Source organism: Arachis hypogaea, chromosome 5 (genome assembly GCF_003086295.3).
Source record: "Arachis hypogaea cultivar Tifrunner chromosome 5, arahy.Tifrunner.gnm2.J5K5, whole genome shotgun sequence".
NCBI lineage: Eukaryota > Viridiplantae > Streptophyta > Magnoliopsida > Fabales > Fabaceae > Arachis > Arachis hypogaea.
The window spans coordinates 80918821-80938032 of NC_092040.1; positions in this window are offsets into that span (position 1 = coordinate 80918821).

Here is a 19212-nt window from a genome sequence, read left to right on the forward strand (position 1 = left end):
ATTTATACCATTTTGGGGTCAAGTTCCATCTGCTTTTTGGCTTTCCTAGCAAGGTGTGGAAATGGGATAGGAGTGGCATCTCTTACAGCTTCAGCTTGCTGGGGTTCTGCATTCCTTGGTTGGGCTGCTTCAGCTTCAGCCATGCCTTGTGCTTCATCTTCTTCTTCAACATCCTCTACCTCAACCGTGTCCTCAGCTGGGGTGTGCTCTAGCGGGCTTGGTTCCCCAGGATTCCTCTCTTGCAGTGTGGTGCCAGACCTCAAGGTAATAGCATTGATGCCACCCTTGGGGTTGGGTAATGGTTGAGAGGGGATTCCACTGGAGCTCGAAGACTGGTTGTTGGAATTATTTAGTGATCCAATCTGTGAAACAAGACCTTGCAAGGTAGAGTTCAGACCATTTAGAGTAGAAGTAAGGTTGTTTTCCATGGCCTGCTGTCTCTGATCAATAGATTCTAATAACTCTTCATTAGAAGATGAAGAGGGATAAGTGATTTGAGGGGTCTGCTGAGATGCTTGAGGCTGCCTTAGATGAGGTGCTCTGTAGGCTTGATTCTGATTCTGCTACCTGAAGTTGTTATTGTTATTCCACCTTTGGTTTCCATTGTTATCTCTGCCTCCTCTGTTATAATTGTCCCTCCAACCCTGGTTGGAATTATCTCTCCAACCCTGGTTGGAATTATCCTGCCATCCATGGTTGTAGCTGCCGCCTTGATTGTATCCTTGATTGGGGCGGTCATAGAAGTTATGAGTGGCTGCCACAGTGTTGTCTTCCTGTTGGAGCTGCAGACATTCATCAGTATAATGGCTATAATAAGCACAGATCCCGCATACTCTCTGTTGAACCAACTGTTGGCTCTGTTGTGGTAGAGAAGGCTGAGCTTGCTGAGCGTGTTGTTGTCTCAACTGCATCTGCTTCAGTAAGTTGGTCATTTCACATATACTCTGAGTTAGAGCAGTAGTCTCTTTGCTAGAGGATACCTCTGCAATAGCTTTTGAGTGGCCTTGCTTCTGCCTGTGATTCCTAGTGGATTCAGCTAAGTCGCTGATCAATTGCCATGCTTCATCAGTGGTCTTGTACTTTTTCATAGAACCTTTGTTAGCACCTTCCAATGTGGTCTTATCTTAAGGTTTCATGTCCTGTGTGAAGTAGCCGAGCAACACTAACTTTTCAATCATGTGGTGGGGACATGCTTCAAGAAGATTGTTGAAGCGCTCCCAATATTCGTGGAGAGTCTCGGATTTGCCTTGAATAATCATGGAAATTTCCTTCCTAGTTAGCAACAGTCGCTCTAGGTTGGGCGTAGTACCACTCTCTTGCCTTTTCCTCGAGAGAGAACGGGAAGGTTTTTAACCAAATAAAAGTTTCATCTGCACCATCGCTCCTGACAGTAGAACAGGCTGCCTGGATATCCATAAGGTTCTTGATAGGCTCTTGAGCAAGTAAGCCATGAAACTTAGGCATCAAGTTGAGTAGTGCAGTCTTTAGTTCAAAATCTGCAGCCACCGCTGGGTGATGCGCTTGATACGGTTGCAGTGTAACTTCAGGTGCTCCAGCCTCCTGGATAGTGACTCTCCTAGGTGCTGCCATGTCACCTGCACGTAAATCAACCGAATCAGTAGAAAAGGATCTTATTTCTTCCTTAAGTGATGTTTCAGATTCGTCCTTAGAGAGGACTAACTGACGCCGAGCTTGTTTTATACGTGAAATAGTTCTTTCAACCTCAGGATCAAATACTGGCAAGCTTGGATCAGGTAGTGAACGCATCATTCAATGAAAGAAACATGCAGCTCATAGTAGCAAAATAAAGAGAAAAACGCAAATAAATAGATTCCAATCAATAAATTAGCACTTTATTGAAACTCCCCGGCAACGGCGCCAAAAATTGACGTGGCAGAAATTAGCAGATTAAGAATTATTAAGAAAAATGACGTTGTAAGTACAGCTCTTAACCAGCAAAAATCCACTTGTCAATTTAGAAAAAGAGTTGTCACAAATTTTGTAAATAAATTACTGGGAGTATGAGTCCCAGGTCGTCTCCCGACGAGTTACAGGAAGATGTGCTATTTTACTAATCAGAGTTTTTTTTCAAAATGGTTTTAGTTTGATGAACAAAAAATTAAATTAGAGAATTTATGTAATTTAAATAAAAATCTTGACTGGGAGAAGATTAATCGGAAGTTCTATCCTTGTTGGAATTTTCTCAAAATCAATTAATAATTAGTAGTTGTTTCTAATTAGAGTTAGTGACTAACAAGTCAACCACCAAAGAATCAATTATAATTGAACTCTTGAGTATTCCAACTCAAGGTTCTTCTTTTAATCAACTCCCAATCAAGTTGGGCAACTACTCCATTATCATAAATATAGACTTCACAAAATTGAGAGGGAAAATAAAAAGAGACATGATAAATAATAACCAAAGAGATCAATTAAAAATAAAAATAGTCTTGCATTAACAAATTCCAAAAGTAATCCAATGTGAACTCTGGACAAATTAAGAATATGGAAGAGTAAATGAAAAGTAGGTAAACAAACTAGAATAACCAGTTCTGGAGGTAGACTCTTCTCAATCACCAAAGCTAAAATCTTCAAATCCTAAATTATGAATGTGTATAAAAAACCTAGAGCAGGAGTAGAATCAGATCTAAAAACTAGAAACTATGCGGAATGAATGTTCTCTTTCGTCTCTGCATGTTCCCTGGCTCTAATCTACATTTCTGGGCTGGAAACTGGGTTAAAACGCGGCCCAAAATCTATGCCAGCGACTTCTGTAATTCTGCAGATCGTGCACGTCACGCGGCCGCGTCGTCCACGCGTTCGCGTCACTCAGCATTTTTCGTGCCACGCATGCGCATCATCCATGCATTCACGTCACTCGTGCAGCTTCCAATCCACGTGTTCGCGTCAGGCACGCGTTCACGTCGCTGTTTATTTTTCCATTTCGTGCGGTCGCGTGAGCCATGCGCCGTGTCACTTCTCGCTGGTCATCTCCTCAATTTCTTTTGCTCCTTCCATTCTTGCAAGCTTCCTCTCCATTCTCTAAGTCATTCCTGCCCTATGAAACCTGAAACACTTAACACACAGATCATGACATCGAATGGTATAAAGGAGAATTAGAATATACAATTAAAAGACCTTTAGGAAGCAGTTTTCAATCATAGAACAATTTTGGGAAGGAATTGTAAACACATGCAAATCATATGAATAAGTGGGAGAAGACTTGATAAAACCATTCAATTAAATACAATATAAATCATAAAATAATGGTTTATCACCAATCCAACTCATTTCTGATGCTATTGAACCCAAGGATTGAAGGGGGAATGAACCAAGTAGTCATAGTTTAGTTTTCATCATGTTTTAGGGTAGAATTCTAGAGAGAGAGGCTCTCTCCTCTCTCTAGATTTAGGATAGAAATTAGGGTAAAATTAGGTTAATCACACTCAAATTTCTCTTTCAATTCTTGTTTTAATTTTAGTTCTCATTATATTTTAGTGTTCTATTGTCTCAATCTTCTTAGTTTTTCTTGTTAATTTCTTGCTTTGCTCTCTTTTATGTTGATGAACTATTGTTGAATCTTAATTTTCTTTAATGCAATTTTATGTTTCTATGTCTTTTTTATGTTCATCTTGATTTCTATTGTTGATTTCTTGTTTATGTTAGTCATGGGTTTCACTAATTCTTGCATTTTGTGATGTTTATTTTTCTTGTACTCTAGGTGTTTGTTAAAATGCTTTCACTAGTTTTTGAGTAGTTTCCTTTACTCTTGGCCTAGGCTAAGGGAATTGAGTGACTTTGAGTCATTGGGTCTCAATGAATTGGTGATTTGAGAACCCTTGGTGATCAACTTGAAAGCCATTGACACTAGCCTACTACTAGGTTAATTAGCAGTGAGGTTAGACCCTATAGGTTGATGTTGATCAAGCCATTTGACGTACCTCAAGCTTAGGAGTAGATTATACATACTTAAAGGTTTTGGAGGTAGACTTAATGAGCTTGGTTCCTCATAATTATCAATATATGGTTTGTAGACAAGGATGGTGATCTCAATTACCTATGTCTAGCCAAAAGTACTTTTCTATTTCTTTTGTTAGTTCATTGTTCATTTACTTTTCTTGCCATTTACTTTCCTTGCAAAAATATAAAAATCAAACCCCCTTGCATCCTCATAGCCAATAATTGAGCATTTCATTGCAATTTCTTGTGAGACGACCCAGAGTTTAAATACTTCGGTTAATTCTTATTTGGGGTTTGTTACTTGTGACAACCAAATTTAATTTGATGTGAGAGTTGTTTGTTGGTTTGGAGCTATGCTTACAACGAAATTCTTCTTTCTATAAGAGAAATTCCTAACCAATGCAATTCTCGCTATCACTTCACCACCAACAATCTCATCTTAATCCGAAATGATATCAGAGCAGGTCGTTCAGTAGAAGGGAAGCTAGCAGCTAACTAGAAAGGGCCATACCGAGTTACAGAAGTACTAGAAAAAGGCTACTATAAAGTGTCCGACCTCGAAGGGCGATTGCTACCAAGGTCATGGCATGCCTGTAACCTAATAAGGTACTATAGTTAGGAAATAGTAAAAGATCTTAGGCCAAGTCATACTCTTTTTCCTCAAAAGGTTTTTTAATGAGGTGCCAGGCCGAGATCTAAAAAACTGCCTGACCTAGAAGGGTAAGCACTCACATGTACATACTTTTATTTATGTTTTCATATTATTTAAATGAAAGATTATCAATTCCCTAAAAAGTTTCCTACCAAGTCGCATTAATCTACGCTCATAAAGTGCAAAAATTCATCGCCTGATTACAAAGAGGTCGACAAGGTGAAAGTGATAGAACCAAGTTAATGCAAGAAGTTATAAAAAGTAACCCAAAAAAAGTGACCTAACGAGGCCTAACAAATGGGATTACTAAAAATAACTTAAGAAGGCCCGACAGAGAAGTCGGACGAATGAAATGATCACTGAAAAGGGACAAAAACATCTTGCCAAGGCCAAAGAAAGGTTAACCAAGGCCAGAAAATGCTTCGCTGAAGGGTACAAGTCTTGACAAAAGAAATTACTTAAAAAGCAAAAGCATAAGTCAAAACGGCGATAAAAAGTCATCCAAACAAAATTACAAAGAAAATTCTTGGAATACTACCTAAAAAGTTGTTGGAATATGACGAAAAAGCCCGAATAATGAAGTCATATAGGTCGACGTCAGCTAAGAAGAAACGCGACCCAAATAGACAAATACGACCTGAAAAGGAGAACAAGTAAAGGCCAAAAAAGGTTGAAAAACAACTTAGGCCCAAAAGTGTATAGCTAAAAGGGTACAACTCTTGAAAGAGACGATACTTAGAAAAGCAAAATCATGATCTCAAAACAAGGATAATCAGGTCGTCCAAACAAACTAATAAGGCTTTTATACCTAAAGAAGTTGTTTGGAATTCAATTAAGAAGCCGGATGACTGGTTGCCAAGATGATATAGCCGACCAAGGAGAGGAGGTAGCCACCGCAAGGGAAACCAAGGCAAACTCCACATCAAGGGATATCAAACCAAGGAAACCCACAACATCTATATAAAGGTTGAAAAGCAACCTCCTCCAAACAAATGTTGAAAAAACAACCTCCAAATACAAAGCATATTGACACAAGCAAAATTAATGCATCATTCAAGACAAATTAAAACATTAAAGACTCAGAGACTGCCTAAACGGCAGCCCAAGAGTTTAAAGTGTTTTTGAAATAAATTTGCTAGGAAGCAACTAAGTGCCAAAGGGTCATCCACAGAAACTTACAAAAAACTAACAAGTTTAACAAGTCGACAGGTCAGACTATACCAAATACATAATCAAAACAAACATACAAAGAGATAATATAAAAGATCCAAGCTCGCTCCATAAGCTACGTCCTTCGAAGGAGGAGGCATGGTCTAGATTGGGGTGGCATTGAGAACTCCGTCCGGCCCATTCAGTACCTCCAGATCAGGCTCGGGCCCAAGAGGGACCACCTCGGCAGAAGGAGCGGCAGTAGTTGAAGCTGTAGAATGGCTGGTGGCGCAAGGGGAGGACCCTCGTCATCATCATCTGGGTCAAGCACAATCTTGCCGTCCTCCACCATATTATGTAGGCTGAATAGTGAAAGGTCAAGCTCGGGAGCAAGAACCTGGACCTGGGCCTTCAAGTTCTCATACATCTCGGTCATGCTGCTCACCATGTGGCCCTGATGCTCGGCATAATCATCCTGGGCGGATTGAAATCTCTCCCTTGTCTCCAAAAGCTCGCCATATGTTCAAGTATAGCTTTCTTTGGCTTTCTTGGCCATGTCTTCAGACAGGTTAGCAGCCGCCTCCGCCTTAGTAGCTCGGGTCTTCTCCCTCTCCACATCCATTATGTGACGAGAAAACATGCACCGGTAAAGCACAAAAGGCAACTATTAAAGGAAAAGTATCAATCAGAGACGAAGAGGGAGTGATGGCGATGAAGGCACAACAAAGACACGAATGATCCACACCAATAAGCACGTCGAAAGATCAAAGAAAGTAGGAAATTTGGGGCAAGAATCAAAGATCAAGAACCAAAGAAGGGAAACTCTTTTTGTTGGAGAAGAGCAAAAGACGAAGAACAAACAAAGAGTGATAAAATTCAAAATAGGAAATGAGGGAAGAAGAAATAGCCAAAGGGATAAAAGTGCAATTAATAGGCTTTATAGGCACTTATATACCCCCAAGGAAACAATGCTCTCGAGAAATGAACACAACAATAAAGATGCGAAAGGCAAAAATGCTCCATATTTCTAAACAACATCTAATGACACAAAACTGACAGAAGAAGAAGCAGACCAAATAGATGCTTGAACACGACTTCCTCAAAGGGGTCAAAGTTTGAAAACACGACCTCAAGGGGAAGATCGAAGCTCAAGCAGGGGCACTATTCATACCCTGGACCGAGCTGCACGGTCTGGGTTGGACGAGGACAAAGCGACCAACCTCTTATAAGGTTGTTTGACACCGACCTCTTCCCAAAGAGCTCGGCCAAATCACTAGAAAGGCCCAAACAGGCCCAAAGTAGAGGACCACGGCCCACTTGAAGGTAGCTGGTCAAAAGATAAGTGATCTCATCCACAAAAGATAAGATAAGATAACTAACTTATGTCAATAGAGGTCATTCTACACTACTATAAATATACTGGAGCACTCAGGTATAATTCATACTCCAATCCTTCTAAAAACTTGGCTAAAACCCATGCTAACTTAAGTGTAGGAGTCTCTTGCAGGTACCACCACACTCCGGTGACCAAGGATCAGTATCATCTCAAGATCCAATAAGGCGGACCCAACAGCTCTTATCACACCCGAAGATCTCGTCCGAGATCGACCTTCAGTTTCAGGTTACCCTTAGAATAATAATTAAATAGTATTTTAATGATATCATTATCAGATTAGATTTAGGTTTTAATTAATAATCTACCTAAACCCTAAATTCCCAATTCCAAACCCTAATTTCACTAACCCTAACCCCTATTACCTAATTCACACATGTACTCTCCCACCTGGTTACCCCTCTGTGAGCTACACCTTTCTTCTTGCCACTTACCACTGCCAACCCCCTTTCCCTTTTTACCCACACCCACACACCTCAGCGAAGACAGAAATCAGAAGGAAATAAATAAGAGTTGGAGATCAAGAGAGTTGAGAGGGGAAATCAGAGCGTGAAGGAGAAGAAGGGAGGGGGAAGGATGGCATCGCGGGTTTGCTGCCGCGCTGTTGCGTCTAGCTCGCCGTTGCACCTTACTGTCGTCGCTATCGTCAGGAGCATTAGGAAAGAGAGAAGGAACTCGCGAGGAAACCACCACTGCTAGAAGAAGTTGTGCCGCCGTCACTGAGGAAGGAGAAGGGTGCACAGGACACGGGCTATTGACCCAGGGGGAGGAGTTGCCGCCGTTTGTCGCTGCCTGTGTCGCCATTTGTACCTTAATCGCCGAACTGCATGCGCTGTTAAGGACACCGACACCACGCGTCACCATCAGAAGTCAGAATGTGAGGATGGAGTGGAGCCGTTGCGTTCTGCCACTACTGAGGGACCCATTACCTCCAGCTCCATCACTGACGAATAGCCACGCCGCTGGGGCCAGTCACCGTTGCCAAGCTTCTCGTCACTGCTTTGATTGTCGGGGGTCACCGACGAAGCGGCTACCGTTCCTTTCCCCTATTTTTTAATTTCTGTAAGTATCCCCTATTCCAAAACCCTCATTGTTACCATTCTGTTTACATGGTTGATTGAGAATGTTGAGATGTTAATATGTTAGGGTTATGTCAATACCACTGCGAATTGTTTGATGGCAATGCTGTTACTGAATCGGTTTAAAGCTGTTATTGCTGCTGTGAGTTGGAACGAAGTTAGAGTCATGCTTAATTTTGTGGATTTCGATTAGCTGAGATAGGGGATGTATTTCAAAATTAACTATTTTAATTCATGAATGTGATGACTTGCATCATCTACCCTTCTATCTTGCATAAAGAAGACCATAAAAGAGCACAAATCTCATTTGATCAGTATAATTCATGCATTATTTGGTGAATATTACGGTAAACTACTTTGAGATGAGTTGTGCTGAATTTCAGGTGAAAAAGGCATCAAGAATGGGAACAAGAAGCTGGGCGTGTGAAACTGACGTGCCACTTCGGGGCAAACGCCACAAAAATGCATTGGCTTGGCACGCAAGAGCTAAGCGTGGCACGCCATTACTAAATTTCAGAAGGGAGATCCAAGCATGCATGTGGGCGTGGCACGCTAGTACAAAATTCCAGAAAGTAAGATGGAGGACACAAAAGGGGCATGGCACGCCAGGTTGGGCGTGGCACACCTGACCCATCAACTACTTTGGGCGTGCCACTTGAGCTTGAAGGCGTGGCATGCCAACACAAGAAATCCACTATGGCGTGCCACTTGAGTTCGAAGGCGTGGCACGCCAAGGTTGATAAAGGGACGAGCGTGCCACTTGAAGGATTGAAGATGGCATGGCAAGCTATTTTGAAGGGCACGTGACATGCCGGTGAAGCGCCAGCCACACGCCAGCTAAGGAGTCACGCTTATTGAGTGTTTTCTTTCCCTCCAAAATGTAATTTTCCCGTTTTCACTTTCGTAATTCTTTTAATTTTACTAGGAGTAGTATAAATACCCCCAAGGAGTACTGAAGAAGGTTTAAGCAGTTAGTTCTAGATCCACTTTTATACTCCACTTTTGAGTACTTTTCAAGCTATGAGTAGCTAACTTCCCTCTCATTGAGAGAGGGAGCTCTATTGTACTTGATGGATTGATAATAGTGAAATTCTTCTTCTCTTCATCTTCTCTTGATTTGCTAGAAGGAATTTCGTTCTTAATACTTAGTGTTCAATTATCTTGGGAAAGAGACCGAATGCAATTGGGTTTCATGGGAACCTTGGGAAAGAAAACATGAAACCATGCTTGAAATCTGTTCCGAGGGTTACCTGAAACTGTAGGTCGATCTCGGACGAGATCTTTTGAGTTGGTCGGAGCCGACGTGTCCGGCAGATGTACGGCAGTCGAAATTGATGTGTTCGATTTGTTGGACTTGGTGGTGGTGCTGATCCTGTGTCCCCGGAGGGTGGGGGGTACCTGCAAGGGACTCTGATGATTAAGTTAGCAACGGTATTAAGCAGGTATTGAGTAGAATCAGAGTATGAGTTATACCTGGGTGCTCCAGTGTATTTATAGTGTTGAGACGTGACCTTTGTTTGGATAAGATAAGTTAGTTATCTTATCTTATCTTTATCTTTAGGGTTAGGGTCAGCGTGTCTTCAGCGGAACCGCCCTTACCTCTATAGGCTTAGGCCACCTTAGGATTTGGGTTGTGTTCCTCTATTTGGGCGCTTTACTGGGATCTCTTGTTGATTTGGCCGAGCTCTCTGAGAAGAGGTCGGATAGTCTGACCTAAAGAGGTCGGTCGCTTTATCTTCAATCATCCCAGGTCGGATAGCTCGACCCAGGGTATGAACAGTGCCCCTGCTTGAGCTCGGTCTTCTTTCCTGAGGTCGAGTCCTGGACTTCGGTCCTTCTTGAGGCCGAACTCAAGGATTTTTGTTGATTCCCCTTGTAGAAGTTTTTGAATGTAGAACGTTTTCTTATAAAAGCGTGCGCTTTTATATCGGCGCTTTGGAAACGTGCGAGGGTTTAATGCCTTTATTTAACATTAATTGCCCCGTTTCTCCTAGGCCCTTTTACTTTGATTTTGAAAACCCAGAAACGGTTTTTCTTCTTCAAGCATTTCGTAACTTCTTCGCATTTCTCTCTTCACCCGTTTTTAACTTTTCCTCTGTGTTTGCTCTGTTTTGCCTTACTCTTTCTCTGTGCCGTTTCATTTTGGTACTTCGTTGGTGCTTCCTTTGAGAGACGTTTTCCTGCCCCAGCTTTCCATTTTCTTCAGAACTTTCCAGGTTTGGTTTCTACTTTCCGTTTCCTTTCTTCTTTTACTTTTTGACCTTCGGTTTATGATAAAGTTTTGGTTTTGCTTGCATGCTTGTTTGGAAAACTTGAATCTTTTTGCATTTGTCGTGCCTGTTTATCGCCATGTGTTCTGGAGCTTCTTCATTTTCTGCATGATCGCTTTTTGCTTAATGCATTTAGGGCTTTTGCTTGTCATTGCCTTTCCTGTTTGTACTTTTGATGGTGTTTTTTGCCTAATTCTGGAAAAGGTTGTATCTTTGGTGTTGTTCTGTTTGGCATTGTTGACGTTGACAGTGCTTTTGCTGGTAGACTGTAGAAAGATAGTTGCTTTAATGACTTTTGCGTTTTTATCTTGCTAGACGAAATGCTTATTGCTTTAGGCCTTGTTTCCTTTTTTTTTTTCGAGAGACGTTGGGGTGTAGGTTTTTCCCAGGGACCTTACTTTGTTGTTGCTACCTCCAAAGGATGCCCCAAGACTTTTGGTTTGAGTCTTGGGGTTTTCCTTTTTTGCATGCCTCGTTTGTATGATATTTAAGTTTGCTTTCTACCTTCTCCGAGATGTTTTTAGTAACCCCGTCTTCTTTTCTTCCTTGTAGGATTAGTTGGCCCTATGTCTTCTCGCAATAACATCGTAGAGATGTCTTCCAGAGTTCCTGAGGGGATGTCCGACTGGCTGGACTCCCTTGTCTTGTTGCGTGTTTCTGTTGTGGATGCCGAGTTCTGTGCTGAACTGAGGAAGCGCCATAGGATTTGTGGTAACAACGCTCGTGAGGAGGATTATGAGCTTGTTGCCCCTGACTCTGACGAGAGAGTTTGCTTTCCGACTTCTGTCGAGGGAGAGCGTCCCTTCTTTTATGCTTACGAGTACTTTTTCAGTTAGTTGAACGTTTCTTTTCCTTTTACCGCTTTTGAGACCGACCTGCTGTGGTCGTGTAATATTGCTCCTTCCCAACTTCACCCAAATTCCTGGGGTTTTATTAAGATTTTTCAACTTCTCTGCTGTGAACTAGATGTAACTCCTTCCCAGACTTTGTTCCTTTATTTGTTTGTTTCCGCCAAGCCTGGTGGTTCCTCAAAAAAGAAAGCTTCTTGGGTTTCTTTTCGGTTTGCCCAGGGGCACAAAGTGTTTGCTATGTATGATGAATCTTTTAAGGACTTTAAGAACTACTTTTTCAAAGTTCGAGCTGTTGAGGGGGTCCGCCCCTTTTTTCTTGATGAAAACGACGATCCCTCCTTCCCCCCTAGAGTGGCAGAAAGATGTTCGAGTATCTCGCTACACTTGGGAGATGCTAGATGACGTTGAACGCGCTTTTGTGATTGTCCTCGAGGATCTTTGGGGGAAACCACCTCATCTTGATACGAAGAGATTCTTGAATGATCCTTCGTTGGTTCGAACTGTTATGGGTATTTTGTTTGGCTTTGCTTTTATACTTGTTTTTCCTTTCTCTACATTACATTTGTAACTCTTGGCTGTTGCTATGTTTGCAGAGATGTCGAAAAATACTGATTCTTTGAAGGCCTTTAAGAAGGTGAAGAAGGCCACTGCTGCTCTGAACATCTCGGCCAAGGTGGCCGGAGAGGGATCTTCTCAGATTCCTTTGAAGCCTCCTGTACCGAGTTCCCCTGGACCGAGGAAAGCAATTCTTGTTCCTCAGGTCCGCCTAGTTGATCCTCCCCAATCATCTACTGCAGCTTCTGGTCCCCCTCCTAGTAAAAAGCAAAAAACCATTGAACCCTTCAATTTGGATGCCCCCGACTTTGATGCCGTTGAATTTATTGATCAGCAAATTGCTCCCTATGGTGGACTTCCCATGGACGATGTGTCTCTCCTTCAGCACCTGTATTTTATGGCCAATAGTAGTGTGAAGATGGCTCATATGAGTGCGGCTATTTTCCGGACAGTTCAGGGGATTCCGATTCATGCCACCAAGTCTTTTATGGAGGAGGCCAAGTCGGAGTTTGATCGGATCAAGGGCCTGAAGGAGGAGTTGGAGGTGAAGTTGGCAAAGGTGGAGAAGGAGCTGGAGGGTGAAAAGGCTAGTTCTATCGCCCTTGCTGCTTCTTTGAGGCTGGCTGAAGACATGGCCCTGAAGCATAAGGACAGCTATGTCTCAGCTTATAGGGAAATCATGCGCCTTCGGAGTGAGTTGGAGACTGCTCGGGCTGATTATGGTGAGCTTCAGGGCCATCTTGTGAGTAGCGTAACTGCTGCCTCCGAGAATCTGATGGAGCAGTTTCGCGTTGTTGCCCCTGATGCCGACCTGTCTCTTGTCAGCTTGGATAATGTGGTAAAGGGATGGCAAGATTGTCCCTGACGACCAAGATGATGATGATGCTGACCCTCCTCCGGTTCCTTCTCTCAAAGTGTCAACCTCCTCGGTTTCTCCTGTTACAGCTGATCCGGATTGTCAAATCTTGAACCGGGATGATGGAACTGTTGACGCTGTGCCTATTCAAGCTCGCCCTCCTTCTCCTGATTCTGATGCCACCAAGAAAGCTCCCGATGCTGCCGAGAAAACTTCTGTTGATTTGTAGTTGGCCCGACTTGTGGGCGTTTTGTGGAAACTTTTTTATAACTTTTTGTGTAGATGGCCCAATGTGTGGGCTTTTTGAACTCTTTATTTTTCTATTTCTCGTTTGACATTTTTAAGTTGCCTGCCTGGTAACTTTATTTTGAAAAACAAAAGGCCGCTTTCTGAGGTTGATTATGGTGGCTTTTTGAAGCTTCGCATTTATGCTCTCTTTGGCATAATATCCCTTTTCGGATTTTTGCATTTTGTTTCTTGGCCTCTTTGGATTGCTTTGCACTTATTGCTTGTAGCTCGGATCCTTTGAGACTGTGGTTGCGTGGGTCCGACGTGTTTCCTAGTTTTTTTGCCATTGCTTTGTATTTTAGTGCTTTATAGCCAGCTTCTTCGCGTTGGTCCCTTTATGAGTTATTTTTGTAATCCTCTTTCTTGGACCTCTGTTAGGTCTCTTTCAGGGATTACTTTTATAACTTATCTTTGTAGGAGACCGACTTCGTTAGGTCGATCTCTTCTAAGTTATTTTTGTAATCCTCTTTCTTGGACCTTTGTCAGGTCTCTTTCGGGGATTTCTTTTATAACTTATCTTTGTAGGAGACCGACTTCGTTAGGTCGATCTCTTCTAAGTTATTTTTGTAATCCTCTTTCTTGGACCTTTGTGAGGTATCTTTCAGGGATTACTTTTATAACTTATCTTTGTAGGAGACCGACTTCGTTAGGTCGATCTCTTCTAAGTTATTTTTGTAATCCTCTTTCTTGGACCTTTGTCAGGTCTCTTTCAGGGACTACTTGTATAACTTTTTTAGTGATAGGAGTCCGACTTGATTATGTCGGTCTCCTTTAAGTTATTTTTGGTAGTCCTCTTTCTTGGATCTTTGTCAGATCTCTTTCAGGGACTACTTGTATAACTTTTTAGTTTTGGGCTGACTTTGTTATGTCAAGCCCTTCTAAGTTAAAGTAATCCTCTTTAATAGGGTTGGCCAGACCTATTTCCAGGGTTTACTTATAACTTGGGTTGACTTGGTTCGATTTCTGAACGTCGGCCAGTCTTTTAAGTTATTATATTAGCTATCCGTAAGACCTCGTCAGGTTCTTTTTTGGATTGCTTTCATAACTTCTTACATTATTCTGTGTTCATCTTTGCCGATTTGTAGAAAAATGGTTGGCGTCTTTAGATCGTCTTTTGGGTGAATCGCGTTTTCACCTTTATCGGAGGATTGTCTTTATCATGGTCGTGCAGTGAATTTGTTTTTCACTTTCTGCCGACCTGTTGCTTTATAATCGGACGATGAATACTTCAGATTAATGCGTCTTGGAGTCTTGTAGAATATCTAAATAAACTTTATTCAAAGAAAAAATACGAATATATACATGTGGGAATTTCCTTGTCCCTTTAAGTCGGGTATGATCTAGGTCTCGATATGGTGCCTCATTAAAAAACCTTTTCAGGAAAAAGAGCACATCCATTTAGTGAGATCTTTTACCTTTTCTAACTGTAGTACCTTCTTAGGTTGCAGGCGTGCCATGATCGGGGAAGCTCTCGTCCATCAAGCTCGGACAGTCTGTAGTAGCCCTTCCCCAGTACTTCAATGACTCGGTAGGGTCCTTTCCAGTTTGCTGCCAGCTTTCCTTCTCCGGGTCGAGTTTGTTCCAATGTCATTTCTGATTAGGATGAGATCATTCTCTGCAAAACTTCTTGGCACTAACTTTTGATTATATCTGGAAGCCATTCGTCGCTTTAGGGCTTCTTCCCTGATCCGAGCTCTTTCTTGGATTTCGGGTAACAAGTCGAGCTCTTCTCTCTGAAGTTGGGAGTTTGCTCGTTCATTGTAGTGGACTACTCGGGGAAATCCTTCTTCGATTTCTATTGGAATCATTGCCTCTGCTCCGTATGCTAGTCATAATGGTGATTCGTTTGTAGAGGAATAAGGGGTTGTTTGATATGCCCATAAAACCTGTGGAAGTTCCTCGGCCCAAGCTCCCTTTGCTTCTTGTAGCCTCCGCTTTAATCCAGCCAATATGACTTTGTTGGCCGCTTCGGCTTGTCCATTGGCTTGGGGATGTTCGACAGAGGTGAACTGGTGTTTTATGTTCAAGTTGGCCACCAGTTTTCTGAAGCCTGCCTCTGTAAATTAGGTACCGTTGTCTGTGTTGATGGAGTATGGTACCCCGAACCTCGTAATAATGTTCCTATATAGGAATTTTTGACTTTTTTGAGCGGTGGCGTTGGCTAGGGGTTCTGCCTCGATCCATTTTGTGAAATAGTCTACTCCTACTATGAGGAATTTTACTTGTCCCGATCCCTGTGGGAAGGGTCCGAGAAGGTCGAGGCCCCATTTCGCAAATGGCCAGGGCGAGGTCACGCTGATGAGCTTTTCTGGTGGGGCAATGTGAAAGTTGGCATGCTTCTGGCATGGTGGACATGTCCTCACAAATTCTGTAGCCTCCTTTTGTAGAGTTGGCAAATAGAATCCCGCCCGGAGTATCTTTTTGGTGAGGGCTTGCGCTCCGAGATGATTACCACAAATGCCGCTGTGCACTTCCTCCAAGACTTCCTTTGTGTTAGAAGTTGGTACGCATTTTAGCAAGGGTGTTGATATCCCTCTTTTGTATAGTGTGTTATTTATGATAGTGTAGTATTGTGCCTCCCTTTTTAGCCTTTTTGCCTCCTTTTCATCTGTAGGGAGTGTTTCTGTTTTGAGGTAATTTATTATGGGGGTCATGCATCCTTAATCCTGACCTATTATGGCTAGGACTTCTTCTTCCAATATTGACGGGTTCTGTAGTATCTCCTGGATGAGACTTCTGTTGTTGCCCCCTGGTTTGGTGCTGGCTAATTTTGAAAGGGTGTTAGCTCGGGCATTTTACTCACGAGGTATGTGGTAGATCCTATATTCCCCGAGTTGCCCGAGCTGTTCTTTGGTTTTATCCAAATATTTTTTCATGGTCGGATCTTTGGCTTGGTAGCTTCCTGTTATTTGTGAGGTGATGACTTGTGAGTCACTGTAAATGTTGAGTTCCCGAGCTCCAACCTCCCTAGCCAGCTTCAGACCAGCTAATAGTGCTTCGTATTCTGCCTGGTTGTTTGAGGCCGGGAATCCGAATTTAAGGGAGAGCTCGAGTTGAGTTCCTTGGTTACTTTCAAGTATCACACCCGCACCACTTCCTGTTTTATTCGAGGATCCGTCTACGTATATGTTCCATTCTATGGGGATTTCCGGGATGTCTGTAAATTCTGCGATGAAGTCGGCCAGGTGTTGCAATTTGATGGCTGTACACGCCTCGTATTGGAGGTCAAATTCGGACAACTCGATTGCCCATTGTAGGATTCTTCCTGCTAGATCTATTTTCTGCAATATCCCTTTTATGGGTTGGTTGGTTCAAACTTTGATGGTATGTGCTTTGAAATATGGGCGAAGCCGCCGGAATGTGAGGATCAGGGCGTAGGCAAACTTTTCTATTTTCTGGTAGTTCAATTCGGATCCCTGTAGTGCTTTGCTAACGAAGTAGACGGGTTTTTGCCCATGTTCGTCCTCTCTGACTAGTGCTGAGGCTATTGCCCGGCTTCCTACTGCGAGGTATAATACGAGCAGTTCTCCTTCTCATGGCCGAGATAGGATAGGTGGCCGTCCTAAGAACGCCTTGAAGTCTAGGAAGGCTTGCTCACATTCTGTCGTCCATTCAAACTGTTTTCCCTTTCTTAAAGTAGCATAGAAGGGAAGAGATCTTATCGCAGCTCCTGCTAAGAATCGGGATAGAGCGGCCAACCTCCCGTTGAGTTGTTGTACTTCTTTGATACAGGTTGGGCTCTTCATGTTGAGTATGGCTCGACACTTGTCTGGATTCGCTTCAATCCCCCTTTGTGTGAGCATGAAGCCCAAGAATTTGCCGGCTTCTACTGCGAAGGTGCATTTTGCGGGGTTGAGCCGCATGTTGTGTTTCCTGATAGTGTAAAACACTTGAGTCAAGTTGGATAACAATGTATCTTCGCTTTATGTCTTTATCAATATATCGTCTACATAAACATCCATAATTTTTCCGATGTGATCTGAGAAAACTTTATTCATTAGCCTTTGATAAGTAGCTCCTGCGTTCTTGAGACCAAAAGGCATCACTATGTAACAGTAGTTTGCTTTCGGTGTTAGGAACGAGGTTTTTTCTTGATCTGGTGGATACATAGGGATTTGATTGTACCCTGAATATGCGTCCATGAATGAGAGATACTTATATCCTGATGAAGCATCCACTAGAGCGTCGATGCTTGGGAGTGGGTAGGGGTCTTTTGGGCAGGCTTTGTTGAGGTCGGTGTAGTCGGTACACATTCGCCACTTCCCATTTGACTTTTTCACCAAGACGACGTTTGCTAGCCATAGTGGATATTTGACTTCCCTTATGAACCTGGCCTCAAGTAGCGCTTGTACTTGCTATTCTACAGCCTGAGCTCGTTCTGGTCCAAGTTTTCTTCGTCTTTGTTGTACCGGCCGGGATCCCGGATAGACTGCCAACTTGTGGCTCATTAGTTCGGGATCAATACCTAGCATGTCGGCGGCTTTCCATGCGAAGAGATCAACATTATCTCGTAGGAACCGTATTAGTGATTCCTTTATGTCTCCTTTTAGGATCGTGCCAATATTAGTTGTTTTATCCGAGGTGTCTCCGATCTGGATTCTTTCTACTTCTCCTTCGGGTTGTGGTCGGAGTTCTTCTCGCCTCTGAACTCCACCGAGCTCGATTGTGTGGAACTCTCCTCCTTCACCTCGGAGGTTTAGGCTTTCATTGTAACAGCGACGTGCCATTTTTTGATCTGCCTTTATTGTAGCTATCCCTTCCGCAGTTGGGAATTTCATACATAGATGTGGAGTTGAAGCTATTACACCGAGTTGATTTAACGTTGTCCGACATATTAAGGCATTGTAGGCCGAGCTTACGTCGACCATGATGTAGTCTATCTTGAGTGTTCTGGATTGGTTCCCCTTTCCGAAGGTTGTATGCAGCGATACGTATCCCAGCGGTTGAACTGGGGTATCTCCTAGTCCGAACAGGCTGTTCGGGTATGCTCTTAGCTCTTTTTCTTCAAGACCGAGTTTGTCGAAGGCAGTTTTGAATAAGATGTCGGCAGAGCTTCCCTGGTCAATTAGTGTACGGTGAAGGTTGGCGTTTGCCAGTATGATCGTAATGACCATGGGGTTGTCATGTCCCGAGATGATTCCAGATGCGTTTTCCTTGGTAAACGTGATTGCTGGGATGTCGGGGGTTTCCTTTTTTCCTTCAACGTGGTATACCTCTTTGAGGTGTCGCTTGCGAGATGACTTGGAGATTCCTCATCCAGCAAATCTGCCGTGTATTACATGAACGTGTCTTTCCGGTGTGCGAGGTGATCGTTCAGATCGTCCAACATCCTCATCCCTTATTCTTTTTCTTGGTTCGTCATCCCGATTAGCCAAAAACCGATCTAGTTTTCCTTCTCTTACTAGTTTTTCTATGATGTTTTACAAATCGAAGCATTCATTGGTGGAATGCCCTCGAAGTCGGTGGTATTCACATTATTCATTCCGATTTCCTCCTCCTCTTTTACCTTTAAGTGGCCGAGCTGGAGGGATTTTCTCTGTATGGCAGACTTCTTTGTAAACATCTACCAAGGATACCCTAAGAGGAGTATAGTTATGATATTTTTTGATTTTCTCTCCGGAGCGATCTTCCTTTTTCTTGGATTCTTTATCTCGGTAGGCAAAACTGAACCTTGAGATTTCGCTAAGTCGAGAGTTCTCTTCCATGTTGATGTATTTTTGTGCCCGTTCTTGTACTTCGTCTAAGGATGTCGGGTATCTCTTCGATATAGATTGGCTAAATGGTCCTTCTTGCAGGCCATTTATGAGGCCCATAATGGCAGCTTCTGTTGGAAGACTTTGTCTGTCCATGCATGTTTTGTTGAATCTTTCCATGTAGTTGCGAAGGCTCTCCCGATCTCCTTGCTTGATCCCTAGTAGGCTAGGCGCGTGTTTGGCTTTATCCTTTTGTATGGAGAATCGGGCCAGGAACTTCTTGGCCAGGTCGTCGAAACTCGAGATGGATTTTGAAGGTAGGTTGTCGAACCATTTGATGGCTGTCTTGGTTAGAGTTGTTGGAAAGGCTTTGCAGCGAACTGCATCTGAAGCATCAGCGAGGTACATTCTACTTCTGAAGTTGCTGAGATGATGGTTGGGATCTGAGGTGCCGTCATATAGAGTC